A 17960-nucleotide genomic window follows, 5' to 3' on the forward strand; every position below is an offset into this window, starting at 1 on the left:
GCTTGTTTTCTAGGCAGCAGCGCTATTGTGATGTCATCGGGGGGCATTGTGACAAGCCGCCAGTGTTCCGTCTCTTCATGTTGTGCACAGTTCAAACGGAAAATACATCAACAGGCAGACTACAGAAAAGCTTACTATCAAAGGTTAGAGGGGGGCTTTCTCAGAGGGCTTTTTACAGTTTTTCTATTCCCAATTAGCCGTTTAAGTGTACTTATTGAAAGTAGTAATTCTTTCATAGGCCGCCCTTTCTTAGTATTTGACGTTCCTTATATTGCGGTATGAGGCTTCGCAGTAGGTTGCAAACATTCATCACCCATGACTGTCCCCAATTGAGCTCAGAAGCTCAATGTCTATCATGACCTCTCTTTTAGAATGTCCAAGAGCAAGCAAACTATTCCTCCAGGAGAGGGCGCCAACAGACTACTAAAGAGATCATCATTACTCAAAGAAAACCCCAAAAACCAATGCATGATAGGAATAAACAGGTAACTTTCTTTGGAGTGGAAGCGGAGAGATCGCACCAGATGCCAATTCTAGATGTTATCACACCTGTGGTCACTGCAGCAGCAGGTGAATCCACTTTGTCCAAAAGGGATCTATTCCATTCAATTGCAAATGATCTAGATAAGACAGAGAACTGCAGCACGGGGACATAGCCGAGTTGGTCAGGTTGAGTGGTGATGAGTTTGCTATTTGGATGAATAAAGAAAGTCAAAAGTGTGAAAGATAAAAAACAAAAGGAGGAAGTGTGAAAAGTGAATGGGCCAAATTGAGGTGCATATGAAGACGTATGCTTTCTTCCAATTCATTAAATCGGGCTAATATGAATCAGGTGAATTGAGTTCTGCTTTTGGAAACTGGGTTAAGAAGGGGTGCACCGTTCCTGGAGGTACTGCAATACCAGGTCAATGCGTGGAGTGGACAGAGCAAGCTCTTTTTCCATCTCCCTGTTCTAAAAATCCATTTAATATATGGTCCCCAGATAGGGGACGTATCAGATATTAAACTGATAAGAACAGATACTACACTTGATCTTAGCCAAAAGGCCGAGAAGCGATAACCAGAATTGGTTTGGGCCTCGAGTGGCACCCTGGCCTATGCCGGACACATCTTAGGGAGAGAGAGCGAGAGGGAGACAAACCCACGCCTACACAAGACATTTTGTCACCCAAGCCAACCCTTGAAAAGGCTGCTTTGCAGAGCCAAAACAAGAAGAATGGTGCGTTTTGCAGCCGCCGCCCACTGCAATGAATCTGAATAACTCCTCCTTTAGGGCGCAAGCAACTCCCCTCCCCCTTGCAGTCTTTCCAATTCACGATACAAAAAGACGGACAGGACAGGTTGCCTGACTTTCCGTCACTGCCACCCTTTGCCATCCTTACCCGTAGAAAGCCCTTTCATCATCCCCAAACCCTAATCTTTTCCCTTTCCTTCCCAGCCCCCAAACCCTGCCCTCTGTACCTTTCTCACCACCCGCTTCCCTTCTCCTGTCATCCCCCTACCACCCGGGAAAAAAAGAGATTGCCCCCTCCTTCCACTAGCCCACCCTCCCACCCAAAGAACAACTTCTTCTGCGCAGCTTGTTTTCTAGGCAGCAGCGCTATTGTGATGTCATCGGGGGGCATTGTGACAAGCCGCCAGTGTTCCGTCTCTTCATGTTGTGCACAGTTCAAACGGAAAATACATCAACAGGCAGACTACAGAAAAGCTTACTATCAAAGGTTAGAGGGGGGCTTTCTCAGAGGGCTTTTTACAGTTTTTCTATTCCCAATTAGCCGTTTAAGTGTACTTATTGAAAGTAGTAATTCTTTCATAGGCCGCCCTTTCTTAGTATTTGACGTTCCTTATATTGCGGTATGAGGCTTCGCAGTAGGTTGCAAACATTCATCACCCATGACTGTCCCCAATTGAGCTCAGAAGCTCAATGTCTATCATGACCTCTCTTTTAGAATGTCCAAGAGCAAGCAAACTATTCCTCCAGGAGAGGGCGCCAACAGACTACTAAAGAGATCATCATTACTCAAAGAAAACCCCAAAAACCAATGCATGATAGGAATAAACAGGTAACTTTCTTTGGAGTGGAAGCGGAGAGATCGCACCAGATGCCAATTCTAGATGTTATCACACCTGTGGTCACTGCAGCAGCAGGTGAATCCACTTTGTCCAAAAGGGATCTATTCCATTCAATTGCAAATGATCTAGATAAGACAGAGAACTGCAGCACGGGGACATAGCCGAGTTGGTCAGGTTGAGTGGTGATGAGTTTGCTATTTGGATGAATAAAGAAAGTCAAAAGTGTGAAAGATAAAAAACAAAAGGAGGAAGTGTGAAAAGTGAATGGGCCAAATTGAGGTGCATATGAAGACGTATGCTTTCTTCCAATTCATTAAATCGGGCTAATATGAATCAGGTGAATTGAGTTCTGCTTTTGGAAACTGGGTTAAGAAGGGGTGCACCGTTCCTGGAGGTACTGCAATACCAGGTCAATGCGTGGAGTGGACAGAGCAAGCTCTTTTTCCATCTCCCTGTTCTAAAAATCCATTTAATATATGGTCCCCAGATAGGGGACGTATCAGATATTAAACTGATAAGAACAGATACTACACTTGATCTTAGCCAAAAGGCCGAGAAGCGATAACCAGAATTGGTTTGGGCCTCGAGTGGCACCCTGGCCTATGCCGGACACATCTTAGGGAGAGAGAGCGAGAGGGAGACAAACCCACGCCTACACAAGACATTTTGTCACCCAAGCCAACCCTTGAAAAGGCTGCTTTGCAGAGCCAAAACAAGAAGAATGGTGCGTTTTGCAGCCGCCGCCCACTGCAATGAATCTGAATAACTCCTCCTTTAGGGCGCAAGCAACTCCCCTCCCCCTTGCAGTCTTTCCAATTCACGATACAAAAAGACGGACAGGACAGGTTGCCTGACTTTCCGTCACTGCCACCCTTTGCCATCCTTACCCGTAGAAAGCCCTTTCATCATCCCCAAACCCTAATCTTTTCCCTTTCCTTCCCAGCCCCCAAACCCTGCCCTCTGTACCTTTCTCACCACCCGCTTCCCTTCTCCTGTCATCCCCCTACCACCCGGGAAAAAAAGAGATTGCCCCCTCCTTCCACTAGCCCACCCTCCCACCCAAAGAACAACTTCTTCTGCGCAGCTTGTTTTCTAGGCAGCAGCGCTATTGTGATGTCATCGGGGGGCATTGTGACAAGCCGCCAGTGTTCCGTCTCTTCATGTTGTGCACAGTTCAAACGGAAAATACATCAACAGGCAGACTACAGAAAAGCTTACTATCAAAGGTTAGAGGGGGGCTTTCTCAGAGGGCTTTTTACAGTTTTTCTATTCCCAATTAGCCGTTTAAGTGTACTTATTGAAAGTAGTAATTCTTTCATAGGCCGCCCTTTCTTAGTATTTGACGTTCCTTATATTGCGGTATGAGGCTTCGCAGTAGGTTGCAAACATTCATCACCCATGACTGTCCCCAATTGAGCTCAGAAGCTCAATGTCTATCATGACCTCTCTTTTAGAATGTCCAAGAGCAAGCAAACTATTCCTCCAGGAGAGGGCGCCAACAGACTACTAAAGAGATCATCATTACTCAAAGAAAACCCCAAAAACCAATGCATGATAGGAATAAACAGGTAACTTTCTTTGGAGTGGAAGCGGAGAGATCGCACCAGATGCCAATTCTAGATGTTATCACACCTGTGGTCACTGCAGCAGCAGGTGAATCCACTTTGTCCAAAAGGGATCTATTCCATTCAATTGCAAATGATCTAGATAAGACAGAGAACTGCAGCACGGGGACATAGCCGAGTTGGTCAGGTTGAGTGGTGATGAGTTTGCTATTTGGATGAATAAAGAAAGTCAAAAGTGTGAAAGATAAAAAACAAAAGGAGGAAGTGTGAAAAGTGAATGGGCCAAATTGAGGTGCATATGAAGACGTATGCTTTCTTCCAATTCATTAAATCGGGCTAATATGAATCAGGTGAATTGAGTTCTGCTTTTGGAAACTGGGTTAAGAAGGGGTGCACCGTTCCTGGAGGTACTGCAATACCAGGTCAATGCGTGGAGTGGACAGAGCAAGCTCTTTTTCCATCTCCCTGTTCTAAAAATCCATTTAATATATGGTCCCCAGATAGGGGACGTATCAGATATTAAACTGATAAGAACAGATACTACACTTGATCTTAGCCAAAAGGCCGAGAAGCGATAACCAGAATTGGTTTGGGCCTCGAGTGGCACCCTGGCCTATGCCGGACACATCTTAGGGAGAGAGAGCGAGAGGGAGACAAACCCACGCCTACACAAGACATTTTGTCACCCAAGCCAACCCTTGAAAAGGCTGCTTTGCAGAGCCAAAACAAGAAGAATGGTGCGTTTTGCAGCCGCCGCCCACTGCAATGAATCTGAATAACTCCTCCTTTAGGGCGCAAGCAACTCCCCTCCCCCTTGCAGTCTTTCCAATTCACGATACAAAAAGACGGACAGGACAGGTTGCCTGACTTTCCGTCACTGCCACCCTTTGCCATCCTTACCCGTAGAAAGCCCTTTCATCATCCCCAAACCCTAATCTTTTCCCTTTCCTTCCCAGCCCCCAAACCCTGCCCTCTGTACCTTTCTCACCACCCGCTTCCCTTCTCCTGTCATCCCCCTACCACCCGGGAAAAAAAGAGATTGCCCCCTCCTTCCACTAGCCCACCCTCCCACCCAAAGAACAACTTCTTCTGCGCAGCTTGTTTTCTAGGCAGCAGCGCTATTGTGATGTCATCGGGGGGCATTGTGACAAGCCGCCAGTGTTCCGTCTCTTCATGTTGTGCACAGTTCAAACGGAAAATACATCAACAGGCAGACTACAGAAAAGCTTACTATCAAAGGTTAGAGGGGGGCTTTCTCAGAGGGCTTTTTACAGTTTTTCTATTCCCAATTAGCCGTTTAAGTGTACTTATTGAAAGTAGTAATTCTTTCATAGGCCGCCCTTTCTTAGTATTTGACGTTCCTTATATTGCGGTATGAGGCTTCGCAGTAGGTTGCAAACATTCATCACCCATGACTGTCCCCAATTGAGCTCAGAAGCTCAATGTCTATCATGACCTCTCTTTTAGAATGTCCAAGAGCAAGCAAACTATTCCTCCAGGAGAGGGCGCCAACAGACTACTAAAGAGATCATCATTACTCAAAGAAAACCCCAAAAACCAATGCATGATAGGAATAAACAGGTAACTTTCTTTGGAGTGGAAGCGGAGAGATCGCACCAGATGCCAATTCTAGATGTTATCACACCTGTGGTCACTGCAGCAGCAGGTGAATCCACTTTGTCCAAAAGGGATCTATTCCATTCAATTGCAAATGATCTAGATAAGACAGAGAACTGCAGCACGGGGACATAGCCGAGTTGGTCAGGTTGAGTGGTGATGAGTTTGCTATTTGGATGAATAAAGAAAGTCAAAAGTGTGAAAGATAAAAAACAAAAGGAGGAAGTGTGAAAAGTGAATGGGCCAAATTGAGGTGCATATGAAGACGTATGCTTTCTTCCAATTCATTAAATCGGGCTAATATGAATCAGGTGAATTGAGTTCTGCTTTTGGAAACTGGGTTAAGAAGGGGTGCACCGTTCCTGGAGGTACTGCAATACCAGGTCAATGCGTGGAGTGGACAGAGCAAGCTCTTTTTCCATCTCCCTGTTCTAAAAATCCATTTAATATATGGTCCCCAGATAGGGGACGTATCAGATATTAAACTGATAAGAACAGATACTACACTTGATCTTAGCCAAAAGGCCGAGAAGCGATAACCAGAATTGGTTTGGGCCTCGAGTGGCACCCTGGCCTATGCCGGACACATCTTAGGGAGAGAGAGCGAGAGGGAGACAAACCCACGCCTACACAAGACATTTTGTCACCCAAGCCAACCCTTGAAAAGGCTGCTTTGCAGAGCCAAAACAAGAAGAATGGTGCGTTTTGCAGCCGCCGCCCACTGCAATGAATCTGAATAACTCCTCCTTTAGGGCGCAAGCAACTCCCCTCCCCCTTGCAGTCTTTCCAATTCACGATACAAAAAGACGGACAGGACAGGTTGCCTGACTTTCCGTCACTGCCACCCTTTGCCATCCTTACCCGTAGAAAGCCCTTTCATCATCCCCAAACCCTAATCTTTTCCCTTTCCTTCCCAGCCCCCAAACCCTGCCCTCTGTACCTTTCTCACCACCCGCTTCCCTTCTCCTGTCATCCCCCTACCACCCGGGAAAAAAAGAGATTGCCCCCTCCTTCCACTAGCCCACCCTCCCACCCAAAGAACAACTTCTTCTGCGCAGCTTGTTTTCTAGGCAGCAGCGCTATTGTGATGTCATCGGGGGGCATTGTGACAAGCCGCCAGTGTTCCGTCTCTTCATGTTGTGCACAGTTCAAACGGAAAATACATCAACAGGCAGACTACAGAAAAGCTTACTATCAAAGGTTAGAGGGGGGCTTTCTCAGAGGGCTTTTTACAGTTTTTCTATTCCCAATTAGCCGTTTAAGTGTACTTATTGAAAGTAGTAATTCTTTCATAGGCCGCCCTTTCTTAGTATTTGACGTTCCTTATATTGCGGTATGAGGCTTCGCAGTAGGTTGCAAACATTCATCACCCATGACTGTCCCCAATTGAGCTCAGAAGCTCAATGTCTATCATGACCTCTCTTTTAGAATGTCCAAGAGCAAGCAAACTATTCCTCCAGGAGAGGGCGCCAACAGACTACTAAAGAGATCATCATTACTCAAAGAAAACCCCAAAAACCAATGCATGATAGGAATAAACAGGTAACTTTCTTTGGAGTGGAAGCGGAGAGATCGCACCAGATGCCAATTCTAGATGTTATCACACCTGTGGTCACTGCAGCAGCAGGTGAATCCACTTTGTCCAAAAGGGATCTATTCCATTCAATTGCAAATGATCTAGATAAGACAGAGAACTGCAGCACGGGGACATAGCCGAGTTGGTCAGGTTGAGTGGTGATGAGTTTGCTATTTGGATGAATAAAGAAAGTCAAAAGTGTGAAAGATAAAAAACAAAAGGAGGAAGTGTGAAAAGTGAATGGGCCAAATTGAGGTGCATATGAAGACGTATGCTTTCTTCCAATTCATTAAATCGGGCTAATATGAATCAGGTGAATTGAGTTCTGCTTTTGGAAACTGGGTTAAGAAGGGGTGCACCGTTCCTGGAGGTACTGCAATACCAGGTCAATGCGTGGAGTGGACAGAGCAAGCTCTTTTTCCATCTCCCTGTTCTAAAAATCCATTTAATATATGGTCCCCAGATAGGGGACGTATCAGATATTAAACTGATAAGAACAGATACTACACTTGATCTTAGCCAAAAGGCCGAGAAGCGATAACCAGAATTGGTTTGGGCCTCGAGTGGCACCCTGGCCTATGCCGGACACATCTTAGGGAGAGAGAGCGAGAGGGAGACAAACCCACGCCTACACAAGACATTTTGTCACCCAAGCCAACCCTTGAAAAGGCTGCTTTGCAGAGCCAAAACAAGAAGAATGGTGCGTTTTGCAGCCGCCGCCCACTGCAATGAATCTGAATAACTCCTCCTTTAGGGCGCAAGCAACTCCCCTCCCCCTTGCAGTCTTTCCAATTCACGATACAAAAAGACGGACAGGACAGGTTGCCTGACTTTCCGTCACTGCCACCCTTTGCCATCCTTACCCGTAGAAAGCCCTTTCATCATCCCCAAACCCTAATCTTTTCCCTTTCCTTCCCAGCCCCCAAACCCTGCCCTCTGTACCTTTCTCACCACCCGCTTCCCTTCTCCTGTCATCCCCCTACCACCCGGGAAAAAAAGAGATTGCCCCCTCCTTCCACTAGCCCACCCTCCCACCCAAAGAACAACTTCTTCTGCGCAGCTTGTTTTCTAGGCAGCAGCGCTATTGTGATGTCATCGGGGGGCATTGTGACAAGCCGCCAGTGTTCCGTCTCTTCATGTTGTGCACAGTTCAAACGGAAAATACATCAACAGGCAGACTACAGAAAAGCTTACTATCAAAGGTTAGAGGGGGGCTTTCTCAGAGGGCTTTTTACAGTTTTTCTATTCCCAATTAGCCGTTTAAGTGTACTTATTGAAAGTAGTAATTCTTTCATAGGCCGCCCTTTCTTAGTATTTGACGTTCCTTATATTGCGGTATGAGGCTTCGCAGTAGGTTGCAAACATTCATCACCCATGACTGTCCCCAATTGAGCTCAGAAGCTCAATGTCTATCATGACCTCTCTTTTAGAATGTCCAAGAGCAAGCAAACTATTCCTCCAGGAGAGGGCGCCAACAGACTACTAAAGAGATCATCATTACTCAAAGAAAACCCCAAAAACCAATGCATGATAGGAATAAACAGGTAACTTTCTTTGGTGTGGAAGCGGAGAGATCGCACCAGATGCCAATTCTAGATGTTATCACACCTGTGGTCACTGCAGCAGCAGGTGAATCCACTTTGTCCAAAAGGGATCTATTCCATTCAATTGCAAATGATCTAGATAAGACAGAGAACTGCAGCACGGGGACATAGCCGAGTTGGTCAGGTTGAGTGGTGATGAGTTTGCTATTTGGATGAATAAAGAAAGTCAAAAGTGTGAAAGATAAAAAACAAAAGGAGGAAGTGTGAAAAGTGAATGGGCCAAATTGAGGTGCATATGAAGACGTATGCTTTCTTCCAATTCATTAAATCGGGCTAATATGAATCAGGTGAATTGAGTTCTGCTTTTGGAAACTGGGTTAAGAAGGGGTGCACCGTTCCTGGAGGTACTGCAATACCAGGTCAATGCGTGGAGTGGACAGAGCAAGCTCTTTTTCCATCTCCCTGTTCTAAAAATCCATTTAATATATGGTCCCCAGATAGGGGACGTATCAGATATTAAACTGATAAGAACAGATTTTTGATTTAACAGCATCTTTATTATCATGCACTACTCACAAAAAGGTAACAAACCGTGTACAGTGCCGCAGCCCCGTACACACAGAACTATACAATCCTTCTTACATAGCCATAGAGTACGACGCACTAAACTATACATCACACTCCTATGCTTATCCATAACACTCAAGCTGAAAGAAAAAGTTAGACAATAAATAACGACGAACCGGCGATTGGGGGATGGGGGTAGGGGAAAAGGGGGATAGGGTGGGGAAATCACAGGCCCGAAGCTTTATTGAAAGACGCACATAACGGGAAAAGGAGGGAGGGGGCATGGAAGAGGTCTAAACCTCCTCCTCGGCGCTGTCGTCCGGACTGTCCATGATGGAATAGTCTCTGAGCAGGCTGTGGATCAGCCTGCGGCAATCCTGGATAGACATCCTCTCCCTCTTCAAGATGAGCCGGTTCCTGGCGACCCAAATAGCGTCCTTAAAGCAGTTCATAAGGCGCCAAGCCTCCTGGATGGCTCCAACGGTGTGAGTCCCAGGGAAGAGTCCATAAAGTACGGAATGGTACGATAGGATCCCTCTGGGGACGGAGTTCCTCAGGTCATCCTCCAGGGCAACCAACAGGCGCTGTGCAAAACGGCAGTCCCAAAAGGCGTGCAGCGATGTTTCCTCCACGAAGGGGCACCTTGGGCAGTACCGGGTTTTGCACAGGTTCCGGGCGTGCATGAATGACCGGACGGGCAGTCCGCCCTGTATCGCCATCCATGACAAGTCCTTGTGCCCGTTGGTCAATCCAGCCGATGACACGTTTGTCCAAACAGTCTCCAGTGTGTCGTGATGAAGTCCTGGAATGTTCTCCATTTCGTCCTTGGCTCTGATGAGTTTGTGGATAGTCTTTGGCTTCCACAAATCAGGCTTGAGTCCCTCCAGTTGGTGTTCCCTCACAAACCGAACCACGTCTCCGTAGAACCATGGCGCCGTCCAGTTGTAGGGGAAGGAGCTGTCCCACTTGTCCCAGCCTAACCGTCTCCAAAGGGGGAGCAGGAAGAAGCGAGACATGGACCCACCCGCGGAACCTCTCTTGACTCGCAGAGTTCGGCGAACGCAGTCACATACGAAGGAGGATCGCAGGAGGGTGGGGATATCGGGTACGCCCTTCCCACCCTTGCGAGGATCCTTGTACATGATGCTCCGCTTTACTCTGTCCATCTTGGATCCCCAGACAAAACGAAACACCGTCCTGGTAATGGCCCTGCACACGGTGGCAAGGGGGGGCCAGGCCTGGGCCGTGTACTGCAGCACGGGCAGTACCTCGTTACGCAGGACCAGTGCTTTGCCCTCACAGGTGAGGCGTCTGAGGCTCCACAGACCGATCCGTTGGGTGATCTTGGTCAAGCGTTCCTCCCAGGACTTGAGGGCTGCTCCTTCCTTCCCGAACCAGACTCCAAGAACCTTGATGAAATCCGGCTGGATGCTGAAAGGGAAGGGGGCGGAAGAGGCCGGCTGCCAGTCCCCGAAGAGCATGGCTTCCGACTTCCCGCAGTTGACTTTGGCTCCCGAAGCCCTTCCGAAGGTCTCACAGGTCTGGACGAGGGTGTCGACTGAGCGCCGGTCCGCGCAGAAGACGGTCACGTCGTCCATGTAGAGCGAGCACTTGACCTCGAAGCGTTCTGGTCCTGGTGCGGTGATCCCTCTGATCTCTCCATTCCGCCGGATAGCCTCTGCAAAGAGTTCTATAACACAAACAAAGAGAAGAGGTGACAGAGGACAGCCTTGTCTGACCCCTGAGAGGACCGGGAAGGGGTCAGTCTTCCAGCCGTTCACCAACACCGAGCTGTGAATATCAAAATACATTAGTTGGACATACAAGCAAAACATGTTACCCAAACCTAACCTGTGCAGAGCTTTGCCCAGGAACTCATGGGAAACACGGTCGAAGGCCTTTTCCTGATCCAACGAGATCAGGGCTGCGTGCACCCGGCGGGCTTTGATGTACTCGACCGTGTCCCGCATGAGAGCCAGGCTGTCTGCGATGCGACGTCCGGGGATGCCGCAGGTCTGATCCGGGTGGATGATCCGTCCGATAACAGTCTTCAATCTCGTTGCCATCGTCTTGGCCAGGATCTTGTAGTCGACGTTCAGAAGGGTGATGGGACGCCAATTCTTCAGGTCGCACCTCTCTCCTTTACGCTTGTACAGGATCGTGACCATTCCTTCCCTCAGAGATGGAGGCATTCTGCCCTCCACCACCATCTCCTCATACAGCCCTAACAGGTCCGGACAGATTAGGTCTCCCAGCGCTACATAGAGCTCTGCTGGGAGGCCGTCACTGCCCGGTGTCCTGCCAGAACTAAAGGATTTGGCGGCCGAGAGCAGCTCGTCCACCGTCAGAGGAACATCCATGGCCGCCGCGTCTGCAGGGTCAAGATGGTTAGTGATACCTGACAGGAACTTATCGGCGGCCTCGGGGTCAGTAGTCTTGCGGGCGTAGAGTTCGCTGTAGAAGTCGCTGACGACCTTCATCACGTTCTCTTTCCCGCGTCGCATGTTTCCACTCTCGTCTCGTAGTTCATTCATGGGCGTGTGACCGGCGTGGAGTTTCCTGAAAAAGAACGAGTTACATTTCTCACCCTTCTCCAGGTTCTCCACTTTGGAACGGAAGACAATTCGCTCGGACTCCTCCTCGAAGTGCCTTTTCAGGCTCCTCTTAGTCTCCTCCAGCTCCTCTCTCACGTCCCAGCCGCATCGAAGAAGGTCCTGCAGGGAACGCAGCTCACGCTGGAGTCTCCTGAAGTCCCTCCTCTTCAGACACGCCTGTTGTTGACTCTTTGCCTGAAAGAAGAAACGGAACTCGAGTTTAACGTATTCCCACCAGTCGGAAACAGACTGGAAGACCGCCTTGTAGGCCCGCCACGTGGAGTAGGCAGCTCTAAGCTCCTCCAGAATCTCACCCTTTTCCAGCAGAGAGCAGTTCAGCTTCCAGGAGCCCGGGCCAATGGGGAAGCCATGGCCCAGCACACCTTGAAAGTGAATGGCTCTGTGGTCAGAGAAGAAGCAGGGGACCATCGAGTGCCCACTCCGCCCAACCGCCCGAGAGGTAAACACAAAGTCAATCCTGGAACGCAGCGAGCCGTCGGATCGGCACCATGAATAGTTCACGGATCCGTGTCCGATGGAGCCAACAACGTCCACAAGAGAGGCTTCGGTCACCATCTCAATGAGCAGTTTGGATGTGACGTCCAACTTGGCAGCCGTTCCAGAACTGCGTCCATCCTCCTCAATCGGGCAGTTGAAATCCCCGGCCATCACTACCGTCCTGGCGGTAGCGAGCTGAGGGCGCAGGGCTTGGAGGAGCTCCAGTCGATCGCTCTTCACAGGAGAAGCATACACATTGATGAACCTGACAGGTTCTCCCGCCCAGGTGCCATCCACGAGCAGTAACCTGCCGCAGACGATTTCCTGAACAGAGTCCAATGTGAAGGCGCTTCCCCTGATCAGCACGGCGACCCCCGCGGACCTACAGTCGCCCCCGCCAGACCAGTAGGATGGGCCATGGGTCCACTCCCTGGCCAGATGGTTGAAGGACCTAGAGGAGGGAAGGGAGCATTCCTGCAGGAAAAATACATCACTAGACTGAGTGTTAAGGAACGCAAAAATTGTCTGACGTCGGAACTTGTCTCTGATGCTCCTAACATTAATGGAAAAGATGTTAATGTTAGCAGTCATTGGAGGAAAGAGAAAGTTAGAGCAGGCGGTGTGCCTTAGTTACCACTCCGGTCGGGCGGTTCTTCCTCTTTGGCACCTGCTGGTAGGGGTATCTCCAGCAGACCCTCTTCTGCTAGCTGATCAAGCAGGGATGGTGCCTCAGTGGCTTCCGACTCCTCCATTTCTTCTTCGGCCACAAGGGACTCCACCATCTGCTCCAGCACGTCCGGTTCTGGGAGGAGGCCATCCTCCTCTTCCTGGGGTGGGTTAAGGTCCACAATGAACAGCTTGGAAGGTTCTGCGACAGGACTATCTTCCACCTTCCTTTTCCTTTGGCCTGTACCTGAGGAGACAAGAGCTGGAAAATCCTCCTCGGTGAAAAGTGCAAGAGTGCTGAGGCCCTCTGCTCTCATGGTCTGGGGAGGGAGAGTGGGCTTTGGGGGGGGGGTGAGGAGACCAACTGAGGAGTAGGGAAATGAGGTGGAGGTAGTGGAATCCTCAGTAGGGTTGGCCGGGGGGGGAGGGGTTTGGACAGGGGTGACAGGGGGGGGGACCAGGGAGGGGGCAACAGTTTTCTTACCCTTCTTTTCCCTGGACTCCGTGGCTGCTGGGGCATCGGCTGGAGCCACGGTCGCTGGGTTCTTGGCCGCCTTGTCCTTGGCCTCTGTGGCCTTGGTAGTAGCTGCCTTGGTCGACGAAGCTGTGACTACCCGATACTGGGTCGCCGCGGCAACCCTTGCCCAGGATTTCTCCCGCTGTGGGCAGTCCTTGTAAAGGTGGTCCGCCTGTCCACATAGGTTGCAAGTCTTCTTCTTTGGGCAGTCCTTGGAGCTGTGTCCTGTCACCCGGCAAACCCTGCAGGCGTCCTCCTTGCAGGTCTTCATCGAATGCCCTTTCCCGCCACATTTCCTGCAGTTGTGTGGCATGTCCGGGTAGTAGATGAGACCAAAGGAGTTTCCCAGAGAGAATGTCGGGGGCAGGTGCTGGAGACCATCCTCGGATGCTGGTTCCCTGTAGAGTCGAACGGTTACTGACCACTTACCCGTCCAGAATCCGTTGCCGTTAAGGATGTGGGATGGCTCCCTCACCACTGTGCAGAGACGTCCCAGGAACGTGGAGATGTCTCTTCCTGGGGTGTGCGGGTTCCGCATGGAGACCGTGATCCTCTTCTCATCCCTCTGTATAGGACAGGATCCTAAAAAAGAATGAAAAGGGGAGTCCGGCATCGCTGCGTTCATCGCCTCCCAGTATCTCCTGCAGGCATTCACCGTGGCAAAGGTTACCAGAAAAATGCCAGTCATGAAGGTCTGGACACTCAGGGTTTCCGCCCTGGAGAAGCCCTGATCCAGAATCATCTTCTTGCAGAACACGTCGCTGGACATGTCCGGCAACCTACCATCCACCGCCTTCAGCTTCAGGGCGACCGTCTGCCGCATCCAAGGCTCCAGGGTTGGAGCCTTTTCAGGCGGCGTCCGGGCTCCCTCCGGCCGGCTGGCGTCGGAGGTAGGGGCCTCTTGGGCCGAAGAAGCCTCTGGATGAGCCTTCCTGGAGGTCCCTGGGTCCTGAGCCTTCTTGGCTGCCTTCTTTGGCTTGCTTGCCATGGCTGGTTCCTGCTTGAGTTCCCGGAGCTGGATCTTGGATTCTTCTCCGGGTGTCTTCTCCCGCTGTGTTCCTCCTCGAAGTTCCTCTGGTCTCCCCAAGTCTTCTCCGAGCCTTCGTCTTCTTGCTTCTTTCTGCCAAGCTCTTCTTCCGTCCGATCTCCCTCTTTCGGTCTCGGCTGGGCTTCGGAGCTTGTCTCCCTGATCGTATCTCGTCAAGTGTAGCTAGCTCAGTTTGTTCTGATAAGAACAGATACTACACTTGATCTTAGCCAAAAGGCCGAGAAGCGATAACCAGAATTGGTTTGGGCCTCGAGTGGCACCCTGGCCTATGCCGGACACATCTTAGGGAGAGAGAGCGAGAGGGAGACAAACCCACGCCTACACAAGACATTTTGTCACCCAAGCCAACCCTTGAAAAGGCTGCTTTGCAGAGCCAAAACAAGAAGAATGGTGCGTTTTGCAGCCGCCGCCCACTGCAATGAATCTGAATAACTCCTCCTTTAGGGCGCAAGCAACTCCCCTCCCCCTTGCAGTCTTTCCAATTCACGATACAAAAAGACGGACAGGACAGGTTGCCTGACTTTCCGTCACTGCCACCCTTTGCCATCCTTACCCGTAGAAAGCCCTTTCATCATCCCCAAACCCTAATCTTTTCCCTTTCCTTCCCAGCCCCCAAACCCTGCCCTCTGTACCTTTCTCACCACCCGCTTCCCTTCTCCTGTCATCCCCCTACCACCCGGGAAAAAAAGAGATTGCCCCCTCCTTCCACTAGCCCACCCTCCCACCCAAAGAACAACTTCTTCTGCGCAGCTTGTTTTCTAGGCAGCAGCGCTATTGTGATGTCATCGGGGGGCATTGTGACAAGCCGCCAGTGTTCCGTCTCTTCATGTTGTGCACAGTTCAAACGGAAAATACATCAACAGGCAGACTACAGAAAAGCTTACTATCAAAGGTTAGAGGGGGGCTTTCTCAGAGGGCTTTTTACAGTTTTTCTATTCCCAATTAGCCGTTTAAGTGTACTTATTGAAAGTAGTAATTCTTTCATAGGCCGCCCTTTCTTAGTATTTGACGTTCCTTATATTGCGGTATGAGGCTTCGCAGTAGGTTGCAAACATTCATCACCCATGACTGTCCCCAATTGAGCTCAGAAGCTCAATGTCTATCATGACCTCTCTTTTAGAATGTCCAAGAGCAAGCAAACTATTCCTCCAGGAGAGGGCGCCAACAGACTACTAAAGAGATCATCATTACTCAAAGAAAACCCCAAAAACCAATGCATGATAGGAATAAACAGGTAACTTTCTTTGGAGTGGAAGCGGAGAGATCGCACCAGATGCCAATTCTAGATGTTATCACACCTGTGGTCACTGCAGCAGCAGGTGAATCCACTTTGTCCAAAAGGGATCTATTCCATTCAATTGCAAATGATCTAGATAAGACAGAGAACTGCAGCACGGGGACATAGCCGAGTTGGTCAGGTTGAGTGGTGATGAGTTTGCTATTTGGATGAATAAAGAAAGTCAAAAGTGTGAAAGATAAAAAACAAAAGGAGGAAGTGTGAAAAGTGAATGGGCCAAATTGAGGTGCATATGAAGACGTATGCTTTCTTCCAATTCATTAAATCGGGCTAATATGAATCAGGTGAATTGAGTTCTGCTTTTGGAAACTGGGTTAAGAAGGGGTGCACCGTTCCTGGAGGTACTGCAATACCAGGTCAATGCGTGGAGTGGACAGAGCAAGCTCTTTTTCCATCTCCCTGTTCTAAAAATCCATTTAATATATGGTCCCCAGATAGGGGACGTATCAGATATTAAACTGATAAGAACAGATTTTGATTTAATGAAGCTTTCCAAAGCACCACAAAAAATGCATGACCGAAGTCACACCAAAAACAGTGCAAAGGCTAGGATTCGTGTGGACCCCACCGTGAGGAGAGGGTCCCCAAAAATCAACCCCGTCCCTCCGAGCCAGAAGGCCACAGCAAGGGTCAGGGATCTTCGGTGCTCCCCCAAGCCGAAGCCTGGTTGAGCCTTGTCGTTGCTCCCAGCGTCCACCCAGGCATCTTACCCAAGTGGAGTAGAGAGCTACTAGTTGTTGGTTTCGCAGCCGAAACTGCCCGGACCGTCAACCGGTGTTGGTTTTTCAGCCCAAGGCTAACCGGACCTCCAACCGGGTGTTGGTTTCTCAGCCGAAGCTGACCCAGACCTCCAACCGGGTGTTGGTTTCTCAGCCGAAGCTGACCCGGACCTCCAACCGGGTGTTAGTTTCTCAGCCCAAAGCTGACCAGACCTCCGACCGGGATTATAAAAATTCCCTTCCTAGCCAGAAGGCCGGGATAGGGTAATATGCTCAAAAAGTATGAAAAGGCAAGGTACGGTGTGCTACAGAGCCCAAGGCTTGCCGGGGTCCCAAGCCAGCAAGCTCAGACTCACTCCAGGGTCGTCAGTCCTGGGGCACGTTGTACCATAGCCCCCCATCCTTACTCAGTCTAATAGCCTCGATCCTGGTAGGGCCATGTTTTCCACTAGATGAATATACTATCCACCCAGAGTACTAGCAAGCGCAACCTTCCAGTGTGCATTGTATCATTGTACTAAGGTGGCCTGGAGCTTAAACCACCTCTTCGAACAACACTACACTTGATCTTAGCCAAAAGGCCGAGAAGCGATAACCAGAATTGGTTTGGGCCTCGAGTGGCACCCTGGCCTATGCCGGACACATCTTAGGGAGAGAGAGCGAGAGGGAGACAAACCCACGCCTACACAAGACATTTTGTCACCCAAGCCAACCCTTGAAAAGGCTGCTTTGCAGAGCCAAAACAAGAAGAATGGTGCGTTTTGCAGCCGCCGCCCACTGCAATGAATCTGAATAACTCCTCCTTTAGGGCGCAAGCAACTCCCCTCCCCCTTGCAGTCTTTCCAATTCACGATACAAAAAGACGGACAGGACAGGTTGCCTGACTTTCCGTCACTGCCACCCTTTGCCATCCTTACCCGTAGAAAGCCCTTTCATCATCCCCAAACCCTAATCTTTTCCCTTTCCTTCCCAGCCCCCAAACCCTGCCCTCTGTACCTTTCTCACCACCCGCTTCCCTTCTCCTGTCATCCCCCTACCACCCGGGAAAAAAAGAGATTGCCCCCTCCTTCCACTAGCCCACCCTCCCACCCAAAGAACAACTTCTTCTGCGCAGCTTGTTTTCTAGGCAGCAGCGCTATTGTGATGTCATCGGGGGGCATTGTGACAAGCCGCCAGTGTTCCGTCTCTTCATGTTGTGCACAGTTCAAACGGAAAATACATCAACAGGCAGACTACAGAAAAGCTTACTATCAAAGGTTAGAGGGGGGCTTTCTCAGAGGGCTTTTTACAGTTTTTCTATTCCCAATTAGCCGTTTAAGTGTACTTATTGAAAGTAGTAATTCTTTCATAGGCCGCCCTTTCTTAGTATTTGACGTTCCTTATATTGCGGTATGAGGCTTCGCAGTAGGTTGCAAACATTCATCACCCATGACTGTCCCCAATTGAGCTCAGAAGCTCAATGTCTATCATGACCTCTCTTTTAGAATGTCCAAGAGCAAGCAAACTATTCCTCCAGGAGAGGGCGCCAACAGACTACTAAAGAGATCATCATTACTCAAAGAAAACCCCAAAAACCAATGCATGATAGGAATAAACAGGTAACTTTCTTTGGAGTGGAAGCGGAGAGATCGCACCAGATGCCAATTCTAGATGTTATCACACCTGTGGTCACTGCAGCA

General features: G+C 49.6%; 6 non-coding genes and 2 pseudogenes across 6 annotated transcripts; all 8 read right to left on the reverse strand.

Moving 5' to 3' along the window:
- Window positions 1-867: 867 nt before the first annotated feature.
- Window positions 868-1058, reverse strand: LOC142267812 (U2 spliceosomal RNA). Its single transcript, XR_012733632.1, has one exon. It is a non-coding gene; the product is annotated as a U2 spliceosomal RNA (small nuclear RNA).
- Window positions 1059-2445: 1387 nt separating this feature from the next.
- On the reverse strand, window positions 2446-2636 carry LOC142267813 (U2 spliceosomal RNA). The gene has a single exon (XR_012733633.1). It is a non-coding gene; the product is annotated as a U2 spliceosomal RNA (small nuclear RNA).
- A 1387-nt stretch (window positions 2637-4023) lies between these two features.
- LOC142267814 (U2 spliceosomal RNA) lies at window positions 4024-4214 on the reverse strand. The gene has a single exon (XR_012733634.1). It is a non-coding gene; the product is annotated as a U2 spliceosomal RNA (small nuclear RNA).
- A 1387-nt stretch (window positions 4215-5601) lies between these two features.
- On the reverse strand, window positions 5602-5792 carry LOC142267815 (U2 spliceosomal RNA). The gene has a single exon (XR_012733635.1). It is a non-coding gene; the product is annotated as a U2 spliceosomal RNA (small nuclear RNA).
- Window positions 5793-7179: 1387 nt separating this feature from the next.
- On the reverse strand, window positions 7180-7370 carry LOC142267816 (U2 spliceosomal RNA). The gene has a single exon (XR_012733636.1). It is a non-coding gene; the product is annotated as a U2 spliceosomal RNA (small nuclear RNA).
- Window positions 7371-8757: 1387 nt separating this feature from the next.
- LOC142267789 (U2 spliceosomal RNA) lies at window positions 8758-8961 on the reverse strand (annotated as a pseudogene).
- Window positions 8962-14390: 5429 nt separating this feature from the next.
- LOC142267796 (U2 spliceosomal RNA) lies at window positions 14391-14494 on the reverse strand (annotated as a pseudogene).
- A 1387-nt stretch (window positions 14495-15881) lies between these two features.
- Window positions 15882-16077, reverse strand: LOC142267793 (U2 spliceosomal RNA). Its single transcript, XR_012733618.1, has one exon. It is a non-coding gene; the product is annotated as a U2 spliceosomal RNA (small nuclear RNA).
- Window positions 16078-17960: the final 1883 nt, after the last annotated feature.

This window comes from Anomaloglossus baeobatrachus, unplaced genomic scaffold, assembly GCF_048569485.1.
Source record: "Anomaloglossus baeobatrachus isolate aAnoBae1 unplaced genomic scaffold, aAnoBae1.hap1 Scaffold_2970, whole genome shotgun sequence".
NCBI classification, from domain to species: Eukaryota; Metazoa; Chordata; class Amphibia; order Anura; family Aromobatidae; genus Anomaloglossus; species Anomaloglossus baeobatrachus.